Source organism: Delphinapterus leucas, chromosome 3 (assembly GCF_059928025.1).
Source record: "Delphinapterus leucas isolate spDelLeu-1000000601 "Yukka" chromosome 3, BTC_Dleu_Yukka2, whole genome shotgun sequence".
NCBI lineage: Eukaryota > Metazoa > Chordata > Mammalia > Artiodactyla > Monodontidae > Delphinapterus > Delphinapterus leucas.
The window spans coordinates 72,135,138-72,145,754 of NC_143131.1; positions in this window are offsets into that span (position 1 = coordinate 72,135,138).

Genomic DNA, 10,617 nt, shown 5'->3' on the forward strand with positions numbered 1-10,617 from the left:
TATTCTCTACTCTTGTCTGGATGTTGACTATCTTGTAATACAAACAATCTTAAAAAGCAAACAATAATACATTATGATGTATTGATTCTATGGAATTCCATGCCATCCTAAGAGAATGGTGTAAATCTATGTGTATTAACTTGAAAATATATTAGTGATAGGCTGCTAAGCGAGCCACAGAGCATGTAGAGTGTGATTTATTCACATAAACAGAAAATTAAGCAAACCCTGTATGTAGAGAGGAGAGGAGTGGGTGTAGAAAAAGAACTGCAAGATATACACCAAACTATTAATGGTGACAGTCTCTCCAGTTTGGCACTGGAGGGGGTGGGGCATCAGGATTTTGACTTTTTATTCTATAAAACTCTGTAATATTTATTTTTTCTTTACAATGAGAATTTATTACTTTTGTTTTGTTTTTAAAATAATTTATATAAGGAGGAAAAATAAGGGGCACTGGTAATTTGTCAACACACCTTTGTGCTAAAACTAATTAGCTTTAGAAATTCAGATGAAAATTTAGAATAAATAACTGCAGTCAGATTTAGAAAATAAAATATATATTGCAACTAATAGGATATGCAGAAATAGTTTGAAGATGTGGATTAAAAATTCTGCAATATTACTTTATTTTGATTACAGCATAGATGTAGTAATTATAAACTGCACACCTTGAATCTTTCAGGTGTTGTTAATAAACTAATAAATGAATCATTAGTTAATAAACACCCATTATGTATAACTTACTTTACTTAACTTTAAACTTGATTTCAATCAAACAAGTGGACACTGGACAAGAAGGCCCAGCTGTAATTGAGAAGGTACATAAGTGCAGTTTCAGACATGAGGATAACTTTTAAGGTTGACTGATTTTTCATACATCTGACAGATAGGTAATGGTTTTAACCTGCATTTTACCTCTCAGGGACCTCCTTAATGGCAGGATCATGTCTTATTCATACACCTACCTCCACCTAACTCACAATCTGATACATAACAGTGCTCAATACTTCATTAAATGGATTTTTTTCCTGCTATTTTAAGTTGAATTTTATATATTCTTCTCACATGAATTCTTTTATTTTTGAGTCTTTGCTTTTTTTTTTTGGCCACACTGCGTGGTCTGTGGAATCCTAGTTCCCCAATCAGGGATCAAACCCGTGCCATTGTTGGAGTCCCAACCACTGGACCACCAGGGAATTCCCATCACATGAATTCTTTTATAAGGACATTCTATCTAAAATCTTATGCCATTGTAAGTGAACACTGATCTTGACCTAAAAGTGTTAAATTCTGAATCCTGAAGTTACATCTTTGAGGCCAAATTACAAATTTGGTTAATCCAGGATAAAGGGCCCATTCTCATACTAATGATGCTGCATCTTGTGCTCTATTCTCTGGCCACACTCACCTTCTTCCTGTCCCTTGCACACACCAAGCTCATTACCACACTAGGGCCGTTTCACTTGTTTTCTCTGCTCCCAGATCTCCACATAGCTAGCTTCTACATATCATTCAGGCCTGAGCACAAAGTTCACTTCGTCAAAGAATTATCAATCAATTTAAGTAGCTCTCATCACTCGCAAGCTTGCACTTTCCAATCCCTCTTTTTATATCATCCTGTCTTATTTTTCCCTTACATGAAATTACCTTGTTCATTTATTTGTTTCCTTTTGTATTGACTCTCTCACCTCTCCCTAATTGGATGTAAATTCTATAAAAGCAGGGACCCTTCCTGCATAGTTCACCCTGGAACCCTCCATGCCCAGAATGGTGCTCCACTCATAGGAGGCATTCAAGATTTCAACATTTTGAATTCAAAAACTCAACAATGAGGATGCATAGAGTAGATAAGAAACAATAAGTGCATGTCTGCATTGAGCCCTTCCTTGGTTCTTTGAATGATTCCTGTCATAGTAGATCTTGACATTTCCAAACGGTACACCTCAATTCCTCCAGAATCACTGAATTAACAATCTGACCATAGCATACAATTTCTTCAGTTCCGTCATTTGTAAAACTGGTATACTAATATACACCTACTTTACAAGATTGTCATGAGAATTAAATAAGAACTGCAAATCCACTGTCATATGTAGATTCAGGGGGCTCAGTTTCCTCACTCACTGGCAAATGGCATGATTTAAATGTATACCAAAAAAGGTACCAACTACGTATCTTTGGGGGTGGCTAGTAGAGTCAACACTGTGCCAGGTATCAAGAAGTGTAAGACAAAATAAGAAGGAAGGTTTCTTTAATGCATGACCTCTGGCATACATATCTGGCTTGGTGAACAGTGCAAGCTTGAGGAAAAGCTAGGGATCTCCTCCCTCAAGCAGGAAAACAGAAGTGGTTCATAAAGGATGAGACTGGAAGGTACACCAAAAATTACTTGGGTAATTCTACTTCCAACTGTGGAAACCTCATCATCTATGTCACAGACTAAGTTTCTACCAACAAATGAAACAAGGAATACTGAGCAAAGTCAATATGATTTGTCTTTTAAAATAACTAAATTTCCTGGATAATTCAAATGAAAAATAATCAGGTAAGATCTTATTTTATCTGCATTATGTAGGCAAACCTGTAACTTTATAGCTTAAAAATATAAATCAGAAAAACATTTTGATCATAGCAATGTCAACTATGTCATCCAACCCAAGTGGTAAATGGGGGATAGTATTTAGAGGAAAATGACATATCAAGTCAAAGAGGGGACTTGGTATCATATGCCCTGGACAAGATGAATGTCAAAATAGTGTATCCTGGTAATGTCTAATAGAAAAAATTAATGTTCATGCTCTGAAGACTCCACAGCCAAAATGGAGTAGTCCATTTTAATTTTCAGAGGAATTTGGTGAACAAATGACTAGATATCCACCAAACCTTGGTACTAATGAAAAATACAGTGCATTCTGAGAAAATCAATATATAGTTTGCCTGAAGGTATCCCAAAGGAAACATTCAGTTATTGAGGTTTAAAATACGTTAGCCCCAGAATAATAAAATTCTTGAATTGCAGGCGTTTGCAAGAACAGCAAAGGGGTTAAAGACATTTTATATTTTATCAAAGCTCTAAAACTGCTGTGCAGAGTTTTTATGCATTTCATATCTTTTTTCCTTGCTGCTTCTTCATGCAAAAGCCTTTGCCAATTCCTCCGAGCACTGCTCCGCTGTTTGGACCTTCTTAATTTGCTCTTCAAATAAGTTATCCTCAGTCCCACTCCTACCTGGCCTCCACAGGTTCACGTGGTCAGTGAAGACCGTGTTGAGGCGACTGGGAGTATACCCTGAGGAACAGATATTTGTCACAATGTCTCAGTACTGTAGTTAGCTATCAAACTGTTGGGGGTTTCGTCTGTTTGTTTCTGTTTTGTTTTTGGAAAATAAGTCCTTTTTCAGCCAAGCCACATTTGGCTTTCACTTTAATTGTGAATCTTATTTTGCTTAATGATAATAAAGATAAATGGGGATGCTCTACTTTAAAAAACACAATGAAAATGTCAACATGAGAATACAAAAGGCTAAGACTGTCTCTGCAGGAAAAGAAAACTTAAGTATAGGTTCGAAAATCAGCTAACTCAATTTGGACTAAATCATGAGTCAATTCAGGTAATAATCTAATTTGACCCTTGCAGTCCACATTTATTAGTTAATTCTTCAGCATTTGTTTAATAATTATGAACTGAAGTCCTTCCTAAGGGGAAAAAACTATTTTGGAAATAAATCTGATAGGGTAGTTTAGTGCATGCAACATGTTACATTTCCCTTCTTTTACCAAGTTATAAAACTATCAACAGTCAAAGGGTTGACTGAAGACAATCATTTGTCAAAAATCTAATTTCACAGAAGCAATACTATCCTGTACAAATTCAGTACAGAAGTATTTTAAAATAGTATCAATTTAATAAAATAATTTTTCTCCTAATTAAAAAAAGTATTTGAGCATTCTAGTAAATACATTTTTGTCTTCTGCAAATACTACTACACTTGATCTAGTATTAGTCATGAAAAAAACATTTAAAAAGGTGTTTACAAAGTTAGTGTCAAAATTATCTTTTAGTAATCACTTATGATCTTATAATCTATTGAGGCACAAACAGAAACAGAATTGCCATACTCAGAACTTATCACTAAGAAACAATTCATTGTAATTTTTGTTGTCAGCGTAGCTCTAACCTACTGTATAGCTCAGGGAACTCTACTCAGTGCTCTGTGGTGACCTAAATGGGAAGGAAATCCAAAAAAGAGAGGATATATGTATACATATAGCTGATTCACTTTGCTACACAGTAGAAACTAACACACTGTAAAGCAACTATACGCCAATAAAATATTAATAAAAAAGAATAAGTCACTTATTTTGATTTATTTTTGAATCCTTTAAAATGTTCCAAAGTTAGATGTTATGAAAATTCCTTACACTTTCCAACAAAATTGTAGTTCATTTTAAGTAAATTAAAAAAATAAAATACAGCACATTAACCCATGCACAGTGACCACAAAGATAGAATGCTGTAACTCTAAAGAGATTGATGACAACTATTCCAAGTACTGTTTGCATTATATCAAACTAAACAAATAATGATTTTTGAATGTCAGTTCTTTGTGTTGGTCATTTAGCTCTGACTCAAAGAGTTGAAAATACATCTAATAGTTAGTTCATCACATTTGAATGTAAACAAAAAGGCCTCTCTACCTTGGTCCCATCATGAAGACAGTTAAAGTAGACTAATCTCCCCTCCAAGATGTCCATTGTAAGAACATTCTCAGAGAGATTACAGAAGGTTTTTTTTTATAGACCACAAATTCTTAGTAGAGTGTCCTGCAGCTGGGTTGAAATAATCCTAGCAAGTGCTTTTAACACAAATAGTAAGAAACTACTTGCTATTCCCTGGTAGGTTTGATCAGTAAATCACCTACAGATGGTATGAAGAGTAGACTCCTAAGACACACACCCCTGACATGAACTTTGTACTGCTCTTTAGAAACTATGACAGTGAAAAATAGCACAAGATTTCCAATCTTAAGAATCATTACAATTCATCTGAAAATCTTACTTGACTTTGAGTTCATCTACTATGACTTAGTTTATTATTATTAGGGAATGAAACAAAATATGACAATTTCTTTGACATTTTCAAAAAGAACTTCACGAAATATTAAGAATATAAAAGTTAATTAATAATAGACTATAATTACCATCCAAATCTGCAAGTTTTATTGACTATCCAGTTTCTGGATGATTTCTTTATTAAGAACTTGTTACAGGCATACCTTGCAGATACTGCAAGTTCAGTTCCAGAACAATGCAATAAAGCAAATATCGTAATAAAGCAAGTCACACAATTTTTTTTTGTTTTCCAGTCCATATAAAAGTTATGTTTACACTATATTGTAATCTATCAAGTATGTAATAGCATTATGTCTAAAAAAACAATGTACACACCTTAAGAAAAAATACTTTATTGCTAAAACATGATAACCATCATCTGAGCCTTCACCAAGTCATACATAATCTTTTTGCTGATGGAGGGTCTTGCCTCGATGTTGATGGCTGCTAACTGACCAGGGTAGTGGTTGCAGAGGGTTAGGGTAGCTGTAGCAATTTCTTCAAGTAAGACAATGATGAAGTTTGCCTTGTTGATTCTTCCTCTCACAAATGGTTTCTCTGTAGCATGAAATGTTTTTTGATAGCATTTGTCCCACAGTAGAACTTCTTTCAAAATTGGAGTCAATCCTCTCATACCCTGTCACTGCTTTATCAACTGTTTATGTAATATTCTAAATCCTTCATTCTATTTCAATAACATTCACAGCATCATCATCAGGAGTAAATTTCATCTACTTTCTGTGCTCATCCACAAGAAACAACCCCTCAACTGTTAAAGTCTTATCATGAGATTGTAGCAATTCAGTCACATCCTCGGGTTTCACCTCTTAATTCTAGTTCTCTTGCTATTTCCACCACATGTGAAGTCTTGAACCCCTCAAAGTCATCTATGAGGGCTGGAATCAACTTCTTCCCAACCCCTGTTAATGTTGATATTTTGACCTTTTCCTATGAATCAGGAATTTTTTTGGGGGGGGGGCGCTGCATCGGGTCTTAGTTGCGACACACGGGATCTTCATTGAGGCATGTGGGATCTTTCATTGCGGCGCGGGCTCTTCGTTGTGGCGCGTGTGCTTCTCTCTAGTTGTGGTATGCGAGTTTTCTCTTCTCTAGTTGAGGCGCACAAGCTCAGTAGTTGTGGCACACAGGCTTAGTTGCCCTGCAGCACGTGGGATCTTAGTTCCCTGACCAGGGATCGAACCCACGTTCCCTGCATTCCAAGGTGGATTCTTTACCACTGGACCACCAGGGAAGTCCCCCATGAATGTTCTTAATGGCACCTGGAATGGTGAACCCTTTCCAGAAGGTTTTTGATTTACTTTGCCCAGATCCATCAGAGGAATCACTATCTCTGATAGCTATAGCCTTACAAAATGTATTTCATATATAACAAGACTTGAAAGTTGAAATTACTCCTTGATCCATGGGCTATAAAATGGATGTTGTGTTAACAGGCATGAAAACAACATTAATCTTGTGTATCTCCATCACAGCTCCTGGGTAAGCAGGTGCATTGTCAATAAGCAGTAATATTTTGAAAGAAATCTTTTTTGTCTGAGCAGTAGGTCTCAACAGTGGGCTTAAAATATTCAGTAAACCATGTTGTCAATTGATGTGCTGACATCCAGGCTCTGTTGTTCCATTTACAGAGCACGGGCAGAAAGTAGATTTTTAGAATGGTAAATGAGCATTGGTGGGACTTCCCTGCTGGCACAGTGGTTAAGAATCTGCCTGCCAATGCAGATGACACGAGTTCGAGCCCTGGTCTGGGAAGATCCCACATGCCGTGGAGCAGCTAAGCCCGTGTGCCACAACTACTGAGCCTGCACTCTAGAGCCCGCGCGCTGCAACTACTAAGCCCATGTGCCAACACTACTGAAGCCCACATGCCTAGAGCCCATGCTCCACAACAAGAGAAGCCACAGCAATGAGAAGCCCATGCACCACAACAAAGAATAGCCCCCACTCGAACACAACTAGAGAAAGCCCATGCGCTGCAACGAAGACCCAACACGGCCAAAAATAAAATAATTTAAAATTTTTAAAGCATTGGCTTCAACTTAAAGTTACCAGCTGCATTAGCCCCTAACAAGAGAGTCATCCAATCTTTTGAAGCTCTGAAGCCAGACACTGACTTCTCCTCTCTACCTATGAAGTCCTAGACAGTGTTTTCTTCCAATATAAGGTTGTTCCATCTACACTGAAAGTCTGTTGTTTAGTGTAGTCACCCTCATTCATTATCTTAGCCAGATCCTCTGGATAATTTGCAGCAGCTTCTCCATCAGTAATTGCTGCTTCACCTTGCCCTTTTATGTTGTAAAGATAGCTTCTTTCCTTCAATCTCATGAACCAACCTCTGCTAGGTTCAAACTTTTCTTCTGCAGCTTCCACACCTCTCTCAGCCTTCACAGAATTAAAATAGAGTTAGGGCCTTGCTCTGGATGGCTTCTGGAATGCTGTGAATGGTCTGATCTTCTATCCAGACCACTAAAAGTTTCTTTACATCAGTAATAAGGCTGTTTTGCTTTCTTATCGTTCATGTGTTCACTGGAGTAGCACTTTTAATTTCCTTCAAGAACTTTTTCTTCACATTCAAAACTTGGGTAACTGATGCAAGAGGCCTACATAGCTTTTGGCCTATCTCTGCTTTTGATGGGCCTTCCTCACAAAGCTTAATAATTTCTAGCTTTTGATCTAAAGTGAGAGACTTCTAACTTGAACACTTAGAGGCCATCATAGGGTTATTAATTGGCCTAATTTTAATACTGTTGTGTCTCAGGGAATAGAGAGGCCTGAGGAGAGGGAGAAAGACAGGAGAATGGCCCATAGATGCAGCACTCTGAATACACACATTTATGGATTAAGTTCAAGATTCTACATGGGTGCCATTCATGGTGCCCTAAAACAATTATAACAGTAACATCAAAGGTCACTGATCACAGATCACCATAACAAATATAATAATAATGAAAATTTGAAATATGACAAGAATTATCAAAATGTGACACAGAGACATGAAGTGAGCAAATGCTACTGGAAAATGGAACCTACAGACTTTCTCAACACAGGGTTGCCACAAACCTTCAATCTGTCAAAAACTCAGTATCTGTGAAGCACAACAAAGTGAAGTGCAATAAAAAGAGGTATGCCTGTTTTATTTATTTAGTCATTTGGGCTACCTTAATCCATTTCATCCCAGAAAAACATATGATAAATTAAGGTGCATAAATATTATAAAATATCAACATTGAAAATTATAAAAGTGAAGCTAAAAATCTTTGAATTAAAAACAGCATATGAAATCTACATGTTTTTTATAGAATATATAAAAGTTAATACTAAAGGTGTGGCCTTTCATGAGTACTTAATATATTTCATAGCACTAGATGGAATACTATTTGGTTATAAAGTTGTTGCTTCCTACCAAATTAATGAATGAATATTACCTGGTATATATTTAAGAGGCAGCTCTGTGTCATGGAGAAAAAGCAGGCTTGGAGAGCAAACACATCAGTGCTGGATGTGACATTCTCTAGCTGTAGGGTAAACGGAAAATTGCTTTATCCCTAATGAGGTTATTGTGAGAATTAAACGAGGTAATATGTGCAAAAACATTTGGTTCAGAGTTGGCTTTCAGTAATCAATAGTGCCCCTCCTTTTTGCAATTCTCTTTCCTTACTCTATATAGATATCTGTTCCATATTTTAGGTATTCACAGCTGACCCAAATAGTTGGTGATTCTGGCAGCTACCTAGGTTTTTAGAACACAGTCTTGCACTCCTCAGTGAATGTCACAATCCATGCGTGCACCTGGCCATATCTGTCAAGATAAACATTTTTTCAGAACATATGTGTTTGCTCACTAGACAAATAAAAAGATACAACAACATGGATGGACCTAGAGGGTATTATGCTAAGTGAAATAAGTCAGACAGAGAAACACAAGTACTGTACATGTGGAATCTAAAAAACAAAACGAACAAATATAACAAAACAGAAATAGACTCACAGAGAACTGGTGGTTGTCGGGGGAAAGGGGTGACAGGATGGGCAAAACGCGTGAAGGGAATTAAGAAGTATAAACTACCAGTTATAAAACAAGTAAGTCACAGGTATGTAATGTACAGCACAGGGAATACAGTCAATAACACTGTAATAACTTTGTATGGTGCATAATGTATAAAAATATCAAATCACTATGTTATATACCTGAAAATAATACAATACTGTAATTCAACTATACTTCAATTTTTAGAAAAAAGAAATTTAGCATTGACATAGTAATATTATCTAATATATAATACATATTAAAATTTTTCCTTTTCCAAAAAAAAGATATGAAGACCAACTTGCCAGTAGTTTTTTGAATTAATGCTTTGATTTCTGTCACTTTTATTTTTTCTAAACTGTTAATTCATTTATTTAAAAAATTCTATATTTTTTAAATAAAAATGAGATGAAAAATAAAATGAGAAAAAATAAAATATTGTGATTTTAATTTCTAGAAAATATCTTCATATAATTTAAAATTTTTTTCAAGCTGTTATGAAAGTATACATAAGTAAAATGTACTGAGCAATTCAGTTGTCAATTAAAATTATTTCTGAATTCAATATTTGCCTTAAAACTAAAATATAAGTAATCTATTACAGAAAGGTAGGTAAAGTTTCAAGTAAACCAATCTAAAAGAAAGTAACACTCAGATCCAGAAATACAGTGAACTCCAGGTCAGTCTTATTTATTTACTACAAAAGTTTCTGGCTAGAACACTGAATTCAGAATAACTTTGTGGATGAAGTTCTCAGTGTCTGCTTATTTAAAAAAAATAATGATAGATTTCTTCTGATCTTTCAGAGCCCCAATCATTTTTGCCCCAGCAATATTCTTCTAGTCTTTAAAATACTCCATGGAATGTAGAATAAGGTTAAAGGCAGCATTCTGTCTTTGAGGCCTTCCTTGGGCAGAACAAGAAATATAAAAATGTTAGTTTTATACACTAAGGCCTGAAGAAAGCCTAACAGCCAAAACATCACCTTTAACATGGTTTCTATTTCTGAGTAGTTTATCAACGAACCCCTCTTTTATTCTTTGGCCTAAAAACTGACTTTTGATTCTCTCTCAGTATTTTAAATGTATTCTGGCTCTTTTGGGCCTCATTAGAAAGTCTCCCAATATTACTAACTTTTTTCCTCCTCATTGTACAACAGAAAATGAATTCTTCGTCAAGTTGCAGAAGAAACAGCACAATTGGCTATTTTATATACGTTTGAAATTTAAGAATCACTTTTCAGGGTATGTGTATTTTCAAATCATTAACTTAAAAAAGAGTAGTCTTTCTCATTAAATAATAGGCTTGGTCATAACTATATACTCATTAATTCACAACATGCCCTAAACCTGGGATTGTTGTAAAACAGAATGCACAGGCTGCAGTTGGTTTAAAAGCATAAACTTTAAGCTTTATGATTTCCACATTCTGCTTCCTACCAAGATCCAAAACAAAA